This window comes from Molothrus ater, chromosome 3 (genome assembly GCF_012460135.2).
Source record: "Molothrus ater isolate BHLD 08-10-18 breed brown headed cowbird chromosome 3, BPBGC_Mater_1.1, whole genome shotgun sequence".
In the NCBI taxonomy this organism is placed as follows: domain Eukaryota; kingdom Metazoa; phylum Chordata; class Aves; order Passeriformes; family Icteridae; genus Molothrus; species Molothrus ater.
In genome coordinates this window covers 15769950-15792550 of record NC_050480.2, presented here as the reverse complement: position 1 = coordinate 15792550, position 22601 = coordinate 15769950, and the positions used below count along the sequence as shown (strand labels likewise).

At 44.4% G+C, this 22601-nt stretch overlaps 1 protein-coding gene across 2 annotated transcripts in view; it reads right to left on the bottom strand.

The window, feature by feature from the left end:
• LOC118684504 (uncharacterized) overlaps positions 1-22601 on the bottom strand; it is a 31878-nt gene that overhangs the window by 6801 nt on the left and 2476 nt on the right. The window contains exons 2-4 of one of the 2 annotated variants that reach the window (XM_036379310.2): positions 5195-5365; positions 3422-3496; positions 1022-1108 (exon numbers count right to left, since the gene is read on the bottom strand). The gene's annotated coding sequence lies outside the window, so the exon portion shown is untranslated. Of the gene's footprint in view, positions 1-1021; positions 1109-1197; positions 1217-3421; positions 3497-5194; positions 5366-22601 lie in introns of those variants that run through there. The other variant, XM_036379311.1, reaches the window with a different exon arrangement.

Sequence of the window (22601 nt, the reverse complement as noted above, 5' to 3'; positions counted from 1 at the left end):
TGACTTGCGCTTTCCCAAGAGATTTCCATTAGTCCAGCATTTATTCTATGCCAGAAAAGTTTAGTGCCACCTCTAAGAGTAAGCATATACACACCCAACTATAGGCAACAGCTTTATTTCTCCTCACAGCTCAGCACTTGAGTTGCTTTCTCTCTACAGTGGCACTTCAATGCTTTCCAGGGTTGGCAGGAGTAACAACTGAGTTGTTCCACATTACTCAGTCTTGAACAATAAATTCCAGTTCCCACTACAGTGAATTGTTTTATAGTTCCAGGCTTTGTTCACAGAATGGGCTGCATCCAGACACGTCACAAGGAAGTGGGAAGGGAGGTTCTGTTTTCTGTGAATCTACACAAGTTTTTTCCCTTTTCAGTTCTATCTTAACAGAAAAAACACCCTTTTAAAATATAAAAATTAAAATCCTCTGTGGAAGAATGCAAGATATGAAATCCCAACTAGATTTATGTCGATCAAATTGCAGAACAACATGCTGTCTTCAACAGATACACTGGATTAGCAAATTCTGAAAAGAAAAATCCACTATTGTACTATTGTGTTGTACTATTAGAGATATAGTTTCTGTCTCAGGAAATAACTGACATGCAGATTTCTGAAAGCCATGAAAACGTAGAAGAAAAACATCCCTGTACACTTGTCAATGATCAAGGAAAGAATATAAGAATAGGACATTTTCCTGCTCCAGTACACGGGACTAGCTCGTCCTGTGACCTCCCTGCCAGGCTAAAACTCTGACCTCCCATAGTCCTGCAGTTGACTTCAGCATCACATTTCTTTTTCATTAGCATATTTTGAAGAACCTTGATTGCACAGCTTCAGAGAAACTCGTGTTTGCTTACAGAAGTCTAGGAGGAAAGCCTTGTTAAACAGGTCAATAGTTTCACTAGTGTCTCTCACCTCCTGCCTCCCTCTAACTTACTGCTTGCAATAAATGTCTGCAACATTTCCTGCCTGCAGTCTCCAGTCACAAACACCCATTAAAAGAATCAGAAATATTACTCACAGGAATCCACACAGGCTTTATGGCAGTGTTTTACAGCTGTAGTTCAGCTACTAACAGCGCTGGGGAGTCTCCGCCTCCTAACCCTATCTAAAGAGATTTCATACAACTCTCAGCAGATTAATAATCACTTATTATTATTAAAAGAAAAATTAAAAACTCACAGAAGTTAGACATACTTTCTGTCTGTGTGCTGCTGCAGCCTCCAATTGGCTAAAGCCTCCCAAAACCAAGCACTTATGCAAGAGAAATGTGATTACTTAACCAAAGTCTTTTATAACAGCCAGACATTTCGTATAACATTGCACTTGCCCAACTTGTTGGCAGACAGTAGCTAATGAGTGCATGCTCTGGGCTCTTGCCTGCTTTGTCCTTCCTCATCCCTGCCAGGGGGAGGGAAACTAAGCACTTAATGTAAAATACTGCACCTCAAAATCTTAGTGCTCCAGAGTGGGAAATGCTAGCGGGGGTGCTGGAGAAACAGACTGGATTTGGGGTTTGGGCAAGATGGAGATAAAAATGGTTTGAATTGGAAGGGAGCTGAAAGATCACGTGGCTCCAACAACTCCCCTGCCATGGGCAGGGACACCCCCCACTAGACCAGGTTACTCAAAGCCCTGTCCAGCCTGGCCTTAAACATTTCCAGAGATGAACACACAAATATAATACACAGAACCACAGGAAAGTTTAGGTTGGAAAAGAACTCTAAGATCCAGTCTGAACATAAGCAACACAGATCCATAGTCTGGATCCTGTGAGCATCTTCAGATCTTCCTACAGCCTCAGATGGATATTGGATCATGAGTAAATTTTTGTTCTTTGATATAGAAAAGGCTCCTGCCCTGCAGTGCAAGCCCACCCCACAGAAGCAGTGCAAGCCGTGCAAGCTGATCAGTCTCCACCTGCACCTCTGTCTGCTACAGAACCACAATCTCACCACATCCACTCCTTTCATTTTATATTTCTGCTTGTTTCCTCTCAAATTTAAACTTTTATAGCCAATTTAAAATATTCTTCAGCATCAAAATGTTATTTACCTTGTGCAGCCACAGTGCTTACCAAGCAGACAGTCTGGCTGGCAACTGCCCCATGTCAAATATAAAGGCAGTGAATTAACTAGCAACTATCTTCACCCTTTGGAAACAACATCATGGGACTGGGAATTAACCCAGCTGGAGCTTCCTTGGCCATTGAGATAGGGGTGGAAAGCCCATGTGAACATGGATTTGCCAGCTATGGAAAGTGCAGGGCAGCCAGCCAGCACTGTTGCTGTCTGTTTGTCTGTGTAGGTGTGAGGTCCACCCTTTGGAGGCATTCTGAGGTCCACCCTCTGGAGGTATTCTGATGTGGAAACCAGTGGTTTAAGTATGATTATTTCTTATTAGCCAGATAACATGTTGTGCTCTATACACGGATCAAAACCAAGAGCTGCTTGCGCATAGCATGCTCCTTGAAGAAGACAGAGGCCTGAGCTCACAGCATGGTGGCATTGGCATTTTTCTCTCCTTTTTTCACTTTGTGAACCCCCCAGATACGTGCACAGGGACTCTGTCCATATCCTAGAAACTGCCTTCAAGTCACAAGGTTATAAGCACTTGTTGCAGCAAGCATGGGCTGAAGTACAAGCAGAACCATTATGAACACTCTATGGCCTTTCCTCCAGCAGATTAAAATCTTTTCCCACACTGGAGCATGTCTTATTTATGGCCCTCTATACATATCTGGTGTGTATAGGCATATATATGTCTTTATCATCAGGTAGTCCAAATGACTTCAGCATGACGTCAGACACTACATTTTCATTCAACAAATGGGTGGCCTAAAATTCCTCACTGAACACAGGCCACTTTATCAAACATGTGCCTGTTAGGCACAGCTGGTCAGCCAGGTCCATGCTGACCTAAATCTAGGGAAAGTTCTGCATGCAGGAAACACTGGACAAGTGCAAGAACAAAATTCACCCACGTCCCCCACCCGCCCACCTTGCTGCCCCATGTTCTTGCTGGTCATTCCAGAATGCATCTCTTGTTGCACTGAGACCAGTGGAAGCCAGGCCACCACAGCGGTGGTGGCCTTGTCCTCTGGCCACACTCCGTAATCCAGGCAGAAACTTAAAACCCACGTTCTGGGTTTCAGAAGATTTTGTGTTTTTTCAGAATAAATCACAACACAGGCCTTGGATAAAATATTCAAAATTATTTTATCGTGCAGCTCTACAAAAATCCCCCAGGTATGTTCGTAAAACACAGAGCAATGTACTTAGTGCTTATAAAGTTATTAAAATTGAATGTCTTTTGCTTCACTAGGCTGCACAGCATTCCCAAAAGTGGGAATGCTCAGGACAGCTATAGCTTTAAGATACCAGAGTTAAACTCAAAGGAAGCTTTTATGGAAAGGCCCTACCTTTCTATAGTGTATCTTCTCTGAGAGAACTTTCAGGCTTATTTCTTCCACATGGGTTTGAATATCTTTGCTGGCCTGGGAGGAAATAAAATTATATTGTCACAGGAGTGGCAAATGCAGTTATATTAATTTCAGACAAGAAATGGCTGCACAAAGAGAAGCATGATAAAATCCATTTTTACAACAGGATGTGTCTTGAAATCCAGATAATGCCACTGAAAGAAATCACTGGAACCAATTCCATGACACAGACAGTGGTTGGTACTTTTCAAGACAAGTTGCTTTGAATCAAATATAAGTTTGTATTCATCTGGCTCATGATAGAGTAAAACAGTTTCAACTAACAGTTATTTTACCATCAGGGCAGTTTTCCACCGATAAACAGAGGAAAATTCAGGCTCTTACTGTATTACCAAAAATCTTTAAAGGGTCTATCTCTAGACTCTTTACAGCCCTCATTTGTTTTAAGAGAAGAAGAAAATAAATATTAAAAAAGCTGCTTTTCAAGAAGAAGAGATCTACCATGCCCATCCCTCCCATGCACACTCTCTGCAGCACCAAGAGTGCTCCAGCAGCAGCTCAGCCACCAGCACATACAGCAGAGCAGGACTGCTTGCACTGGGACCAGAGCTCCACTGTCACTCCCCCATGGACTGGAAAGCCATGTAAGCATTTACAAGGTGATGTGCTAGCATGAGCAGACTTTGTGCTGGTATTAATGCCCTGCTGACAAGAGGAAGATCCTATATTTTAAAAAACCCTCAACATGAATCCTCCTGCTAGTAGCTGAAATAAAACATTATGAGCACAGACAGTTTGAGTCCCAGAACAGAAAGTGGAAGCCAATTGCTTTCTACCTAGAAATGCCCCTGTGGAGGCCCTGTCCTCAAAATAAACTCATTTTGCACTGCACAAGAACTGAGAAAAGTTCATCTGTGGGCAGCTCACCCACCTAATGGCACACACTGCCATCAGCAGGAAACTACAGAAAGCAAAGCCCCAGAAACACCTCCCCAGCAAGGCAGGAGCTCAGATATTATGATCAGTCTGCCAGAGCCTTCTGTCCCCACCACCAGCAATGACAGGTTTAAATACTAAAGTTATTCTGCACACTCAGAGCTCCAGTTCAATCCTTACAGCCACTTGCTTTAACTCCAGGGCTTTCCCAATGTGCTGGGCAAACTAGCACCCATGAGTCAGTGACCTCTTTGGAAATCATTTTCAGGCCAAGTTCAGCAAGTGTCGACAACCAAATATACTAATCTTCTAACAACAGCTCAAGCATCCTAATCCTGCAGTGGGTTAATCTGGGTGCCCTCAATGCCAGGGATTTGCTTTTCCTTGCTGCTAGAAGGGATGGGATTTGGCTCTGCACATGAGGATGGGCACACAGAGAAGAGGATCTGTGTTAGCAATCCCCTTTGGGTATTTTAAGAAAGAAAATCATCTGCTTTTTATTGTTGGAGAGCAGAACAGATCCACCCTTTGGCAGCAGGGAAATATCCGTATGTTTGAAGGAGCAAGAAGAGTAAGGAACTCGCTACCCTCGTATTTTCAACTTGACTTTAAGCTGTCATGTTAAAATCATTGACTCATCTCCAAATCTTTTCATTGAACTCTAGATTAAGGACATTATTGCAAACATTTATGTAACTCAAACTAAGCCCTGCCAACTCTTGTGAGAGAAAGAGAGTAAAAGACAATACACTTTTTTCTCTAAACTGAACTTCTAAGAAGTAATAAAAAATATTATCCCCAGATGTTCTCACTTACTGGTTAGGGATTGGTGAGTTTGCCTTCTTCAAAGACAGCCCAAGAGTCTGCCTGCAGCACTGTCCAGTGTCTGCCAGACAGCATCCACAGCATCAGCCCAGGAGCACAGCACCAGGAGGGCACAAGGAACCAGAAACTCAGCTGCACAACCCACCCCTTCAAACAGGATGGCTGGGAAGAGATGAGGAGAACAGCAGAACTGAGCAGCAATGAACAAAGACACATTTATATGGCTGGAAATCTTCAATTTATAAACTTCTTAATTGCATAAAGGTTATTTTATTCAATCCCATGGCATTGCTGTTGCTCACAGGACATTCCCATGTCCTCCTCCACCACTGAAGGAATGACAAAACCAAAAACATTCATTCAGCACCCTGTTTGCTCAGTGTCACTTCTCTATCCTTCTTGATTTGAAGAACACAGACACATTATTCTCCTGGACACCTCATCCCTGTCATCCAGGAATGCTTCACAAGCATTTAATTGTTTCTCTCTCCACAATTCCATGAGGAAAGCAAAAGCCAGCCCCTCGCACGGTCTCTAAGCCCTCACTGGGTACAGGTGGCTGTTTTGCAGAGCTCACATGGCCACCAGCATGGCCACGAACAAAGACAGATAGGAAGGGAGGAAAGGCACCTGGACCGTGGTCAGAGCACAAGTTTTTCTCACTTCTGTGGGAGCAGAGAGGGACCTGCCTTCATTTATAGCTGCAACATCCAGGTCAGCCAGAACCTCTCATGCAGAAAGCCTGCTTGAGAGGTAACTTGGGTGGCCTGATTTTCTTTATGGTGCTTTTTTTGTGGCACTTTATATGCCTCAGAGCAGTAGTGTCACCTATAATTGGCAGCATTCAATGCACCTCTCAAGCTGAGCATTTAGAAAATGAGAAACATTTGGATGACAGCAGCTTTCCTACAGGAGGGCAGCATGAAGATTAAACAGATGACTTCCATTCACAGCAACTGAGTGCCTCAGTTTAGTAGGAATACTCCTTTAACATAGCAACTTTGCAATCGAATTATCTAGGTATTTTTTAAAGGCAACGGGGTTTATATTAAATGTATATGGATATATATCACCTCCTACATGAAGTATTAGCAGAATTAGAACATTTAGTATCATTACTGTGGGAAATTTGTGGAACAAAACTCATTGCAAGACCTTAGAGGTAGGGAAAGTAATTTTTTATTAAAAAGATTCCAGTAAGTTGGTCCTACCCACTCCTATTCTCCCATCAACATACTCACATGCACAGGACTGTATGCATCAGTCTCTCAGGATCAGCCAAGTACAGCAGGAAGCACAAAGGATAACACCACCGCTCCACTGCATCTCTGGGATTGGCTCTTCTTCAATTTTGTACGTACCTTTTATACCTTTCAGCAGTGGATATGATGATCTTGTGTCTCACCCTTCAAGAATCTCAGGCAAAACTGAGTCTTTTGTTACCCTTATCTAGGCATTTCACAGTTTTTCTGCTGTGGGTCATCATCTGGTCACCTTATCTCTAAAGCTCCAGTTTGGGTTTTGTCCTCTGGTTATTTATTTGCATGAAACACATGGTGTGGTTCTGCAGCAATTAATACATGCCACTCCTTTAACCCTTCATCTGCTGTTTTTCTGGTGTCTTCAGGCAAGCATTTCCATTCACATCAGTATTGGTATTTCTGCTACAAAACCTCCACATCAAGCATGTCTTACCCACGTGAGATCCTGGCACAATTTGGAAGCTGTTAACTTCCTGTGAACCAGGGCAGGGAACAATTTTGGCAACAAATGACACAGCTTCTGGCTGGCCATACAGGAATGCAGAGGTTGAAAATGTCTATGTGTTGTGGCAAATTTTAGGCAGCACTCCCTTTAAGTGATTCTCTTGTTAATATGTTACCACACAAGCTTCTTTCACCCCCCTTCCCACATCCTTATCCTTGCTTCTCCGTCCGCTCATCTGTCTCATTCTCAGTATTCCATACAATTGCTCCCATCCCCTTTCCCTTAGAGGAAATACCACTTCCAAAGGCTGGTTTTTGCCAATGTCTACTCTCTCCTCTCTCACAAGGATGTGCAAAAGTATTTTCAGACCTATAACTAAACAGAATTATTTGGGTACTTCCTGAAGGCAAAAAAGCACATCCTTTACTCCATGTTCATCTTCCAGACAAATTTCCAGGCTGCCTTTCAGAACATGGAAGTGTTCAAATAATGAAAAAAATTATTTCAGACAGAAATTTAAGACAAAACATCAGTTCCCTTCTAAACTTAGTCAAAACCATGGAGACCTCTTGTACTGTAACTTTGAAGAAACAAACCAAGCCTGAGGCAAGAAAGAAACAATGGAAAATTGCAGCAACAAGGGAAAACTACAGCCAAAGTAGGAATTTTGGAGAAGTCAGAAGGGAAAAAAGGGAGCTCTAGCAGGAAGAATAAGGAAGCCATAACTGCAAACAGTGGTGTAATTTTTGCCTACAGTAAATGCATATGTTACTGAAGATGTGCACGCACTTCCATATATCCAGTTCCTCACTTTTCAGCCTCTCCAGAGTCATGCAGTTGGCGGTTTTATTCCTTCATGCTGGAAAGCCAGCTGAACTCAAGGTCTTTACACCTCAAGAAGGTGAAATGCAGTTTCTCACAGAAGCTTTTTTCAACACACAAAAGCTCCCAAGCCCTGCCACCCACCACTGGAGGCCTGCCTGCTCCTGCATATACAGATGAGGACCCAGTGCACCCCCAATGCAGCTGGTGATTTGGGCTACCTGTGTTTTGGACCTGAGATGCCCTATCTTGTCCTTTGGCTTGTTCTTTGGAGGGACTAGAATCCTTTCCTTGGGCAATGTAGAATATTAGAATTGTTTAGGCTGGAAAAAACTTCTAAGATCATTGAGTCCAAATGCTAAGCCAGCACTAAACATGTTTCCAAGTGCTACATCTACACATCTTTTAAATACATCCAGGGATGGTGACTCCACCACTTCTCTGAGCAGGCTATGCCAGGGCTGGGCAATGCTTTCAGTGAAGAAATGTTTCCTAATAACCAATCTAAACCTCAGAATACCAGAAGCATCCAGAAAGGTCAGAAGCATGATCAGCCCCCTCTTTCAAAAATGATTAGCAGCAGATTGATGAGGACTGAGCTCCCACGAGTGTCAGAAAAAGCCAGTAAGAGTCCAGACCCTGTGCACATTGGAGAGGTGCCTCTTAACGTGTTTTCCACATATTTCCAAACCTTACGCTGTCCTAGCCCAAACACCCTTCAGAGTTATCATGGTGCTACTTTTTGCAATTCAATCATCAAAGCAGTGCCCGCCCTTCCTCCTTTTCCTCCTTCCTACTAATTAATTTTTAAGCAAAACTTATGGTGTTAGCAGTTTTGATCTGGTTATTCTGTTGAGGCTTGCCTACAGTCAGAATCCACAAAGCCTCAGTAGTGCCATCACTGTGAGCTTGCTGTCATGCCTAGGAAGCCAGCTGAACTATCAGCTCTCTGGATAATAGGACGACAGCTTTTACTCCTGCATTACAACTTTCAAATGTGTGAAAGTGCCATCAGCACAGGGCTTTGGCAGACTCACAGACTAAGGCACCTTACTGGCACCTAAAGTGGGCCATGCAAGACACAGAAGACTGGCCAGTCAGTCCCCACCCCTTTCTCATCAGCTTTAGAAGCTCAGACACAAGTTGAGGCATATCATGGCTCATTTTGTTTGAAAGTTTGTAGAAGTGACAGAGTCAAGTCCTACAGATAAACATAGGATCATTCTCACCAAGTGTATTTTTTTTAAGCCACTGGTTATTACTGCAAAAGAGGTTATGTATAGGCTACGTAATCTGCCTGTGTGCCACTTGGCCCTGCAAAGCTCCTGTGCTAAAACACCAGCAGACCTAAGACCCACTTTAAAAAACTCACCTGCTGCAAATCAAGGAGAATCAGGGCTGGTGGCAATTGCTTAAAGACTTGCTCTGAGCACAGATACTTCCACACAGAACTCACCAACAAAGTGAGAAGCAGAACTCAGGAATTTCACTTTCAAAAATTAGGAGATACACACTGAAAAGAGCAATCTCAAACAGCAAAGGCTTGGGGTTTTTCTTTTGGCTTTTTCCCACCAACATAGAACCATCCATACCTTACATGCAGAGCAGTTTTTCTTGAGTGGGTTTGAACCACAACAGCTCCAGTGTTATCCTTCGTAACACATTCATTCTTTGTGGCAAGTGTAGATCAAACCTACCTGTTACAGTGGTATATCAGAGTAATAACAACAACATCCATCACTCATAATGATGAAAGGACTGTCATGGCTGGATCACATTATATCAGTGAAGGCCATAAATATCCTTGTGTTTTACTCCCCACAAAAAGGGCACTTTCCCAATCAGAGAAGGCTGCTGAGCCAGAGATGTGCTCTCAAGGCATGTGAGTGTTCTGCAGGAACACATCTGTCACTTGGCAGTGTTCACCCAAAAGGAGAGCCCTGGGTGATATGGTGCAGAAGTGAAAGCCTTTTTCTACAGCATGCCGTACTACAGAAAGTCAAAGTGTCTGAAAGAAGAGAATTTCAGCTTTACTGGGGAAAGAAGCATAATGATCACTTCATACTTCATAAAACTCCAAATATTAAAAACCATTATGCTGTACTCATACCCTAAGTACACCATACTGAAGAAGCTCCACTTCCAAAGGCTGTTCCACATGCCAAATAGATCTTTTATACATTAACTTCTACGTGCAACATATAAGGAAATAAGTACGTAAAACCAAACAAAACCCCTCAAAGTCCCAGTAGCCTCCCTTTCCTGACCATGAGTAGGAGGCTTTTCAGAGATGCCAGCAGGTTCTCTTCAGGTATGGATGGATTACTCAGACCATTGGATGCACAGCAGCAGAACAGTCCTGTTCAGTTACATTTGTGCCCTCCCAGCCGCCAGTGAGAATCAGATTTATGCCCAGAAGGTCTCTTAAAATAAAAGCTTGGAAAAGAGCTCAGACCATTCCAGAAGGATGAGTGTGAAGCCAAGGTCTCCCAGCCAGACTATCTGGGGATCTTTGTGTCTTGGATAAGGCTAGAAGTTGACTGCTCAAAACTACTCATTCATGGCAGTCACAGACAGCAGGATTTCACCATCATTCAACACAGTGATTTTCAGAGAATTCATTGCATTCACAGCACTGATATATATATATATATATATATATATATATATATAAGGGACCAGCATTGTCCCATGGAGGGGAACAAGGAGAGCCAGCACAGGCTGTGCTCTCACCCACAGCACAATCCCTGAGCACAGCTGGGTGCTGGTAGCAGCTTCCAGACACAGCAAAGGGGTGGCCCAAGCCCAGGGGTCACCTGTGGGTGCAGTCATTGAAGGGGGCTGGAGAGAAGCTACAGGACATCCCCTCAAGGGCCCATCCTGACAGCAAAACCAGAGACCAACCCACCTAGGAGGCAGCCCAGGGCTGGCTTCAAATAAAGCTGCTGGGTAGAGGGTTGGGTGGTGGGCCCCACTGAGGCTGCTCAGAGCACTTGGGACTCTCTGGGTGCTTTGGGAATTTGTTGGGGGTTTTTCACTGGAACCTCAAAGCTGCAGCAGGTCACAGCCAGGAAGCTGGAGGAGCAGCAGGATGGTGTCTCCATGAGGAGAGTGGCAGCTGGGAGGTTTATTCCCATTGCATGCAGCAGCAGCATGCAGAGCTCTGCCTGCTGTGTGAACGAGGCTGACTGACCACTACGGGCCTTTGTTCTTTGCTTTGGTCTGGCTGTCAGGACTGTGAGGGATTATGAACATCAGCACTGCAGATTTTGGTGTTGGTGCCAACAAGCAGAGCAGCCAGAAGCTGTGCCTCCTCTTCCTTTCCAATTTAAAGTGTTTCAGCTACAAACTAAAAAGATGTTGTTTTTTTTTTAATCACTGTCATATAAACTTTGATGGAAAAAGCAAAATCACGGACTTAAATGCTCCTTTTTGAGGGCCATCTAAACTGGTGCTTGATGGAACACCTCATTTGTCCCTCACTAGTCATGAAGACTTTTTTCTCTCATTTTACTTTTTTCCTTTTTTCTTCCACCCACGTCCATTCTCATAGCTTCTTTTGGCACCAGCATCCCCTTTCCCAGTCCCACATAACAAGTCCCCCCCTTACATAATTGGACTTTTCACAGGGCATCAGGGCAGCCTCTCTCCAAGAAAACAAGGACATTCACTGAAAAGGACTGAAAAGGTCAACTTTGTCTCTTTGCTTCCAGGCTTGTGACCACACAACAGTTCATCTCTAGGGTAGTTAACAGGGAAAATGCCAGGAGGTGGCATTCCAGAATAGCTTCTGGAATCAGCAATGACAGCAAAATCTAAGCTACAGCAATGACAGCAAAATCTAAGCTACAGCTACAGCTGTTGACATCCGCTCAGTGGAAGGGGATGCAGGAGAGTTGCAGCAGCATCTCTACCCACATCACCTTCAGTGATGGCTGCTGCTGCTGCTCCTTTGTCCCTCCCTCCTCCTTGCCTTCAGTCTTCAGGTTGTTTCTCACAAATAAGCACTTCAATGACATCTGTTTTGAAATTTCTCCTTGGAAGAAAGTATCTTGGTGATGGATGAGGCTGCCACCCAAACACTGAGTCAGAGTCTCCACTTCTCTTTTCAAATGCTTGAGTATCTTTAAGTGTCATCTGACCTGAAAGCCCTGAATATAAAGTCACACTGGAGAACCTTCAATAGAAGATACATACATGTACATGCATGCATTTGCATGTAGCATCCAGTGGTCACTTTGACTCAGCCTAGTGAAGACAGCAAGTTTTCAAAGGTTTCTTTGCTTGCCCTTAAGCTTCAGTGGGATAAAAATAACATTGTCCTGCAGGAAGCTGAGCAAATGCTAAATAGGTCTTCTGATTGTGGCTGGAAGTAAAAGCTATGATTCCATTTACAGGTTTCCCTCTGCCATCAAAGTCACCCCTTGCCACAGTTGTAGCTACTTCCACTCTCAGCAAAACCTGGTATTGCCCAGGCTGTGAGCAGCAAGACACCTGCTGGCTGTGCTAATGCCTGTTATTTCAGCCTGGAGTAAAAATACCTTCTTGTCTTAAAAGCCTCACTGCTGCAACGTAGTAAGTCATGAGTAAAAACCAGAAAAAAACTTGTTCTGAGCATTTTAACTTGATTTGCCTCCTGGAGTTGTGTAGATGGCTTTAGACACACAGCAGTGTGCTCAGGAAGCCACAATGAGTGGAATTTGAAAGCTTTAGGTTACGTTTTGACCCAAACAGGAAAGTGATCTCAATTGTGTAGCAATGAATTCCCCTCATTTGCTGAGACAACTTCTATCACAACCATAGGAAAAGAAAACCTTGAGACAAACAGGTGGATGAACCTCCAGAGAGCCTGTGGAGATGCCGTGAGCACCTTGACTTCCAGAGCTGTTATGACAGCTGGCGGTGCCTAAGGAAGACACAGCTTCCAGGCTGTGCAGGCACTGAGGAAAAAGAGTTTGAATATTCCTGCCCCAAAGTCAGCAAGAGGGGTGAAAGAGAGGTCCCTTCCTCTGCTTTGGCACTGTTTATTCAGAACAAAACACTTTAAAGCTATCCTTCTCTGCCATCAGCCTTTTGGGAAAACAGAGGCTAAATGCTGGCTTTGAGGAATCAGTGCCTGGCTTATCTCATCTCTGCACCTCCTAGTACAGTTTCTTCTTCCAGGCATGTGGCTCAGTTCTCTGGAACAAGGAGTCTCTCAGTGCATGGCTCAGTGTCCACAGGTCCTGTCTGAGCCTGCATGAACATTCCTGCCACTGGAACAAAAGCAACAGAGGTTGGATACCAAGAACCCTCAGTGGATGGGGTAGGGTGTGTACCACTGTGGCTGCATCCCAAACCACTGACATGGATAAAGCCAGGAGTCCCTGGTTAGCACAGCTGGAGTGGTGGAGCAGCAGAGAGCAGCCAGGTGGGTGATGCCTCAGTAGGTAACTCTTTCCCACAGGTAAACTTTAGGATTGTTGGGAGGACAACACTATGACAATCAAACTGTTCTCTCACACATACAAGATGCAGGTTCCTCATGCCAGACTGTGCTCACCAAATGCCAGACCACAGGCAATAGGTGCATCCAGAGACACTTCAGCTGGGCTTGGGACTGTCTGTGGTCTCAGCTTTTACCCAGTGGTATCTTGCCTTGCTTATCTCACTGTGGTGTGTACCTGACAGAGGTGGCACTGGGATTCAGGTGCCAGAGGAAGTCAGGAAAACTGGTTTCTGTTCCCATCTCTGCTACTCATTTGCTGTATATCCACGAGTAGTTAATTAAGCCTCATCTTTCCTCACTTTAGAACTGTGATAATTACATTTATCTCTCTTTGTAAAGAGCAAGGGCTTAGAGGCATTTGAATAAATGCCCTCAAAGAGCCAAGAGTTGTTATAGTTAGTTATAATAATCTTGGTCCTCCCTGATTTTTAAAAGCTCTCCTATTCCAGTGACTCTGCTTCATAGACAAGGCAGAAAAAAAATGGAGTATAATTACAGAGTGACTTTGTATTCTACTGTGGGCTCCTTGTTTATTTGGCTCCTTTTTCATTTGGCTGAACCCAGCTTGCCTCTAGCCTTCTTGTTACCTTGCACAGGTCCCAAGGGAGCTGTCAGTATTGCAACGATATAACCATCACTGCAAAGTAAGTAGGACTTTTGTCATGCTGTGATGGTGATTAAAAAGCAGCATCATAGCTTTTAACTTCTGAAGTAATATTGGAAAGTAGTAAGCTACAGGAATTTTGTCATTGCATAAATGACCTTTTTTCAGAACAAGGGAAAAAATGAGATCTTACTCTTCAAAGGTGTTTAGTAACTTCTTTTTTTCTTTAGGTGCCCAAATTTCAAGTGAAATTGTGAGCTCTAATAAGCAAATAGTTCAAGTATTGTTGATGTTTACAGTGAGGAGCCACTCCAGGTTTCATGAGAGACTTCATTTATGGTGCCAGTGGGGAAATCCTACCCCTTATACTCTGTATGAGCTTGTTTTCCAGACTTGCAAGGTCCAGTCTTAATTTATTACCTAAGAATACTCCTGAGGGCTTACAAAGTCTGAGGTAGAACTCACTCCTTTTGCTGCTAATAGATAGTAAATTGAGAGTAAGCTATAACCTTTATATCAACATCAATATTTAATAAATTAAACAGCACTGAGGAACAATCCTGGGCACTGGGAGATGATCAGTGCTGTTTAATTCCTTAGAAAAATGCCTGGTTTGACCCAGGCCAAGCAGCAGCCTCCCAGATGGAGCCTGAAATTACCACTCCTGCAGGAGTTAACACAGGGCACACATCTTCCTTGCTGTTTGCATGTGCCTGCTCAGTGCAGGAAGCTCAGGAAGTTTAAGGTGTGGACAAAAACCTATAGGATGAGCCCCACCAACCTCAAAAGCTCTGTCTTGCTTTTAGACATAAATAAAGGAGATACATAGCAGAAAGTGTTAATTGTACAGGTCAGATGTGCTGCTCCAGAACTTGAAAGCTCCAGAAGAAGAGGGAAGTGTCTGCATTTGCAAATGTGTGTGAGTCTGTGTGGGTGTGAGTGTAAACATGCACATTTAGAGGGAAAATCTTTCAAGAAAATCACAGAATATCCACCACCTTTTTTTACAAGGAAAAGAAATGCCAAGATCTTTGAATTAATTATTCTCTGTGAATCACTCTTGCAGTTAAAAGTCATACCAGCATTTCCAGAAAAACTTTCAGTTCAGTATATGTAAACAAATTTAAAGAAAACAAACAAACAGACAAGAAAATGTGAAGATAAAAGGCTTGAGATAATAAGATTAAAGATGCTAATTGGAGACTGTGGCTTCTACAGATTCTGACAGTGGAAGCTGAGTTCCTCCAAAAGACTCCAGCTCTGCCCTGCCGGTCCCAGTCACTGTGAGCCTGTATCCCAGCCACGCTCTCGCCAAACCCACCTCACTGTGCAGGCTTTGACTCAGGAAAGCACACAGACACATGTTGAGGTGACAGGTTTAGAGTTTTAGGCTTGTGCATGTTTTTAAGATCTTCAGGTCTGTGTTTAAACACATTATTACAGGTAAGTGTCTGCATAAGTGCTTTGAGCTTAGGCAGGGATCCCCAAAGCACACATGCCCCCCAGCCTACCACTCTCTGGCTCACTTCATTCCTCACCAAAGATGCCAACATTTCCCACTCCTGCTTCAAACCAAAACCTCGGTGTCCTCTGCCTGCATATCATCCTTGCTCCCCATGTAGAGCTCATGATTTTAAAGACATCAACTAATAAGCTTTCCAAAAGAGATGAATCGTCTAAAGAACAGGTGGGAAAAAAAAACAGGGCAGAAATTTTATGATGTGTTTGTTTTACTTTATACCCTGGATTTACAGCTGATGAACTCACAGGGAGTCATCTATTGTTCTTACTCTGGTTGAATGGTTTTACTTGAAAAGGGAACCAATGAATTAAAGCATTTCACTTTAATTATCCCACAGCTTTAAATGTTGTTAGAAAATGCCTATCAGTTTTAAGCCTCTGTTTTCCAGCAAACCACTGAGTGAGTGTGTCTACAAGGAAAGCACGTTCATGGGATAGGCAATGACCATCAGGAGTCAAAGGCATGTCAGTATGATTCTTCAGCCTTCAAACAACCGTGTTTACGTGCACCAAGCCATCCTAAGTGTATTGCTGCACTACTGCTGTTGTAATACTGTGTCTGCAAGACATGGTGTCAGCCAGAACAACAAGCCAAGAAACACACTAAGGCTTTCCAATTGAGCTTTTTTACCTAACAAGTGTTTATTCAGGTTCACTCCAAATGCTGAAAAATATGAAAGATTCCCTGAGAAAGGTTCATACCTCCTGATACAGCCAGAGCAGATGAGGGAGAAAAGAAAAGCCTGTGCAATAATAGAGATGGGCTAAATGCATTGCAACAAAAACATTTCAGCCTGAGAAGCTGCTACTGCGATTGTGGGCTGCCAGCAGGGCAACATGCCAAAAAGCTTCTGAAATGCGACTGCGGTTCTAGAGAGCAATAAGAAAATGTCTCACATGCCAGTGCAAACCTCTGCTATCCCAACAGAAAGCACAGAGGATATGGGAGCAAAAACAGAAGCCTGGTAGTCAGCTGCAGGACCAGCTCTCACTCCCTGACATACTTGTCACCCAGTGAGGTGCGAGACAGGAGGCGAGAGAAGCGCTCTCACCCCCCTGCTCATAAGTAACGACAAATCCTGTCTGTAGTTTCTGTAGTTCTTCTGAAACTGTTGCTCCAAAAGTGAAAATCTGGCCTGGTTATGTAAAGGCTTCTGCTGTGTCAGACCAACTCTGCTTCAGATGAAGCAGGACATGACTGTGCCTCCGGCCAGAATGCCAGGGGTTTAATTACTGCCTCTGCCACCAACGTCCCCACCAACCTCACACCGGTCATGACGTCAGCTGCTGAAATCTGCTCCCAGTCTGTGAAATTAGGCTGGCTACGTGCTGTCTCCCACCCCTTCTCCTGCCTGCGTGGATGCTGCATCTCCCTGGGCAGAGCTGCTCTCCCACGAGGTGTATATCTACAGTGCTAAGCAGAGAGGGAGAGCGACAGGCTGAAATAAAACCCTCACTGGAGAATACTAATTGCTTGGGTCTTCTTCCCTTGTTTGGTTTCATGTTTTTCTCTTGCAGGTTTTCCATACTGCCTTAGCCTTGAAGAACTCCTCTGTAACTGGCGCCCACACCAGCCAGCAATGCCTGAAAGGGAACCTTCTGAGGCAGAGCATTTCTGGCATATTTTCTGCTTGCCATCTGTCTGCAGGGAACCATCCTCAGGGGAGGAGCCTTCTGTGTCACAGGTTATATTCTGTTGGTCCCTATCAGATAATAAAGCTGTTATTAATTAATACAGGCTGAGCAGGGACTGGTGCAGTATATATAAGGCGTGCACTGTACCCAGGTGAGTGGGAGGTAAGACTGGGAGTCTGGAGACCTACTGAGAACCTCAGGGGTCAATACCCAGTATCTAGGCTGATAATGGGTATTTACACTGTAACTGGCAGTTCTGGGCTCCCTTAAAACCCTCTGGATAGAAATAGGCAATTTTAGACCTCATGTTTCCACAGGAACCATGATGGATCATTCCATCCTGAATTCCTTTATACAGAGAGCCTCAGTGTCAAGTTGATGGTGCTGAAGTTGGACACCTGAAGATGGTGAGATGAGTCTGACTCCAATGCACTTGACTTCTCACAGCTGTCCTTGTTGATATAGCGAGAACATTTCTCAACTGGGTGGCCTGTGAGTTAAAAACAATGCCCAGCTTGTCTTGTTTAGAGTTAAATTCAATGGCAGCACTGCCTTTCCCAACATATGAACAAAACCCATGTTCTAGCTAACATAATTTCCACTGATTCCCAGAACCCTGCACACACATGCATTTTTATGCTAGAAAAAAGATATGTACCTTTGCTAAGAAAAGACTCCAATATTTGAACATCATAAAACTGTAACTAATTTTTTTTTCCAAGTAAAACCCTTCCGGAAAAAAAAATCAAAACATTTCTAAAGGACATGTACTCTCAGCAAAGAGGACTAGATACAAATTCCTGTCAGAACACACAGAAGAAACTAGAACTAATATCACACAGACACTTCCATGCTGTAAAAGTCTGCCAGGTTAGGAAGTGGATTTACAGAGAGGAAAGCTTCCTAGTTATTCTCTGGTGCAAATCAATGTCACAGAGCTGCTCTGACGGAATGGAAGCTTCATACAGCACCACTGTTATTACATATTGATTCAGAGTGTCCTCAGGGTCTGTCCATTTAACTGGTGCACTACTTTCAGAATGGGTTTTGGTGTGTCCCATCATGCTGCATTCCTGCTTTTGGAAAGACCGGATGGAATTCTGGAATTTTTTTACACAAGGATGCTGAAACTATGGCAGATTTTGAAACAGGTGGCAGCAAACATGGGCACCTTAGGGCCAGCCACCCTAAGAGGACACCAACTTGCTATATAGGTCACGGGTTCTGGGAAAATAGGGAAACTTTGGCTTTGAAGGACAAATGGAAAGGTCAATTGTTCTGCAGATGGTTTGATCATTGAATGCCCTTGCCCTCCAGCTCTGCTTGTTTAAAAGGCATAGCACTTCTTTGGGGATAAGAGTGGCTGCTGACCTCGATATTTAACTAATAATTAAATGTAATCATTGCAAAAAGGCAAAACCATCACTTTTTGACACAGATGATTTTGGGAAGGGGGTGTATGGGGACATTTGGGACATTCAGGTTGCCTTTGGAAAGCCCTCTGTCACCCTGGGAATTGCCCACCAGAGCTGAAACAGCAGAAGAAAGTCACAGAAAAGATGGGAAGATTAGGAAAAGGGAATGATGTGGGGAAGTTGGAAGGAGCTGGGAGAGACTTGGAGGAGGAAACAGCTGGAAAATATGCTTTATTTATTCAGTGGACAAACAATGCAGCTCCTCCATCATTAACAATTAATCACCCTGGGCGCTCTGGCCCAAGACTGACAAAGGGTTTAGGTGTGGTGACAGAAACTCCCACACCTCCTTTCTGTGTGCTTGGATACAGCAGGGAAATACCCAAACCCCAGCTACTCACCTCCAATATGAGGTGCCATAATTTCTGGGTAATTGTAATTAACACCTGAAGTGGCCAGCACAAAGTACTAAGAAAATGCACCTCCTTCCTCCTCCAGCTGGATTTTGAATCCCACTGGTACATGGGAACAAAGAAGGATTGTTCCTTGCTTTGCCTATCATGCTGTCATGCCCAGATTCGGTGCATCAACCAAGGACGCTGTGACATGAACCAAAGGCAAGGCAGACACAGAAATGTCACCTTCAGTCTGAGATCAGTCCAGCACATCCTGTCAAAGCACCCACACTGGCTGGAGGGGAGAAAAGATGTCTTGGCTCATCTTGACATCAGACCACTGGGCCACCAGTGAGGAATGCTAGGTTCATGACACAGAAGAGATGAAGGATCAAGACCACCTAACCCAGTAAAAAGAATATTTTTCTGGTAAGGTGTGAAGAAGAGGGATCTTCAGGTATCCCTCCCTGACCACCATTCATGTATGCTGTCCAAATAATTGTTTTTGAACAACAGCCAGTAAAGCCTTACTAGTCCAAGGAACATATTGATGACTATGGGAAACCAGAACAAGGGGGGTTCTTTAGAGCAAGTGCCTTCAGTTTTTGGCCAGAAGACCTGTGGCACCCATGGCTTACCTTTAACAGGTCTTTTAAAATTAAGAAAACCAACCTCCCATCAGCAGGTTTCAATTTACCATAAAGGAGGCTGAACAGCCCCCCAGAGTATTTCCAGAGTTTACAAATCAAGACAGCTTACAACTTGCTATGTTAGATCTTCCCATCAAAATTCCCACTGAACCTCTCCCTCTCTGGGTAACAAGATGTGAGAGGACCATCACCCAAGGGGGCATGGCTGCAGGCATGAAGAAGCCTTCTCACTCAAGTTATTCATCAAATGAATAACATGAATGAGTCTTACTTTGCTGTGAGCCTCTCAGGTCTCAACGAAGTGGAAGCTACAGAGCTGAAAGTCCAATTTTGTCTCTCCCCTTGGGAAACATTTTCCCATAAGTGGTTACTGAACCAACATTGTGAACATCCTTGCTGTGCCACCCTTTATCCACTTCCAGAACTCTGTTACAGAATAGAAAATGTTCAAAGCCTCAGACCTGTAGCATTAAAGTGCTGACTGATTGAGCAGTTCCACAGGATAAGGCAACCCCCAACTGCAATGCTGAGACAAACATGCCTGTGTGTACATGCAAGGATGAGCTCCTAATGACTCCACTGCCTCAGTGATCACAGACAACAGGAAGGCTCAAAAATTCTCAAGTACCCCAAAGTTTTGTGAAAACAGACAACAAAGCTGAGAAGCCAGACTCCCCCAGCACCCTTGGTGGGAGAAAGACAAGTGGAACCCCATTATTGTGACATCAAAGGCCAACGGCAGACAACCCTGAACTACTGGACTAGACACAAAACTGGAAGAAACCAGGCTTTGCTGGCTCTATGGCTTGTGGCATGATTTGGTGCTCTCCCTGCAGTGTCACTTTGCCTTCACTGCATTTGGGACTCAGCTGTCCTGATTAGGTGAGGACAGGTTTGTTCTCCTCTGCTCCCTCACCTCTGCCTGCAGTACAGGCTCAGGGGACTCTTGTTCTGCTTTGTCACTGACCTGCTAAGCCACTTTCTCTCTCAGCACCTCTGTTTCCTCATCTTTGAAATGAGGATTACGACCTCTATGAGACACTTTGATGCCCACAGATGAAGTGTGCTGCGGCACATATGAGCATTCTCTCTATTTTAAATACTAGGTAATATATTGCTGTAGGGCTTTTTTTTTCTGTTTGTTCACTTTTATTATTAAAAATGGAAATCAATGAACCACCCTAATATATATATATATATATATATATATATATATATATATATAAAGGGAAACATTTTGGATCAGCTTTCTCCTTTGAAGATAATTATGGGAGAGAAAGCAATTTTCAAACAAAAGTGGCAAAGTGCAATGCTCAGAAACTGAGAGGCAGAATGTATTTGTCTACCCTGCAGTTTGCTATTGCAATATTCCTCTTCTCTTCCATCTTCTAAGTCATGTAGAAAACATTCTCCCCAGATAAATTATTTAGCTCTGAACTGCTGCAATGCTCAGCAGGATGCCTGTAAGAGCAAAGTGCCGCTCACGGAGGGTACCTCACATGACCCAGACAGGAAGAGGAGTTCAGACTGCAACAAGTGCTGAGTGGGAATGCAGCACCTGAAACCCATGTGCACAGGCTGGGAAACCTGGCTGGATCAGCCACTCAGTGCAGTTCCCAGCTCTCCTTTCCCTCACAGGAATGGCCTGGTTCCCAGCCTGGGCAGATATGCTGACTGAAGGGGGTCCCTCTGAAGGCACTGTTGGATGATAAAGAGAAGTTGTGAGTCTCACACTGTACCTGTAGATGCTCGGGACTCAGTCAGATGCTGGCTCTGCTCCTAATGCACCAAAACCAGCAAACCACTTTGGACAAACCAGTGGTGTCCAGGAAATCCAGCAGGGACTGCACTGCCCACACATGACTAAGTGTAGAATGTGCTCTGCATATAACTAGGACTGGGGCCACCATGAGATTCCCATGTTCCACATTTCATTTGCAGAAAGTACTTTAAAAGCAAGAATATTAAGGCAGGTTTTTTAAATTACAGGTGAAGAATATTCCCTGCAGAGATTTTCAAAATAGTGAACAGCCCCCACCCTGTCCTGCAGACAGTGAAAAGCTACAGGAAGCCTCTTCTGGACTGAGCAGTGCATGGTATGTTTGGATACCTCATCTCCACAGTACAAGGTACTTCATAAATTCAACTGTATTTCATGAGCCCATTAGGAAAGCAAACAAAACCCTGGCAAATAAAGGCTCAATCCCTTCTGTGCATAGGAATGCAACATGTCATTTCACTAATTCACCACTTAATTTATTAGGTTTCCAACACCCAGGTTCTCTAATCCATAACAGTCTTTCCTGGCACCATGCCCTGTCTATGTCCCACCCCCACTCTGACCACATGGCCCTGCCCCAAGGAGATCCCCTAAATTCACCAGGACATGGTCCTGACCATTCTTCTCTAGGGAATCCTGCTGGGGCAGATGTTGGACCAGAAGACTTCCACAGATCCCTCACCCTCCACACTTGGGTGGGATACTCTGTTTTGATTTCTCTCCTAAAGCACCTCAACTCAGACCAGCTGCCTGTTAGGAAGGATGCTGGGACAAGGGATGATCCTAAACTCATTCCTCCCTCAGGATTCATCCCCAAACATCAGCTCCCCACTCCAGAAAATCCTGTGGCAACACAGTCAGAAGAGAGAAAAGACCATTTTATTGTGGGCATCAGCTGGGGGGGGCAGGAGTCACAGTGCTTCAGCTGATGAACACAAATCAGCAACAGTCACAGAACTCTGAGAAAACCAGAAGGCAGAGAGAGGCAGGATTTTGCTTCCTTTGGGAGAGCAGCCCCTCAGCAGAAATGGCAGTGGTGAATTGTTACCTGGCACCAGCAGACTGAGCATGGCAGAGCCAGGACTCTCTGTGCTCCCAGGCTCCCTGTCCTGCGTGACAGGTTTTCTCCCAGTACTGCCAGCAAGCACATACCAGTGCTGCTGGTGGCTCCCTACACCTCTCCATCTCCCTGACTGGCACCATGGGACTCCCCTTCCCTCCTTCCCACACAAGCTCACTCCACTGGCTGCCCATCCCTGCACCACAGCACAGCCAGAGGCAGCTGAAAGTCTCCTGCTGTCATCTCTGCTGGCCTCCACCAGTTCCTCCAGGCTCCCAGCACTGGCTGGACTCCACTGGGAAAGAGAGGAACAGGAGAAGG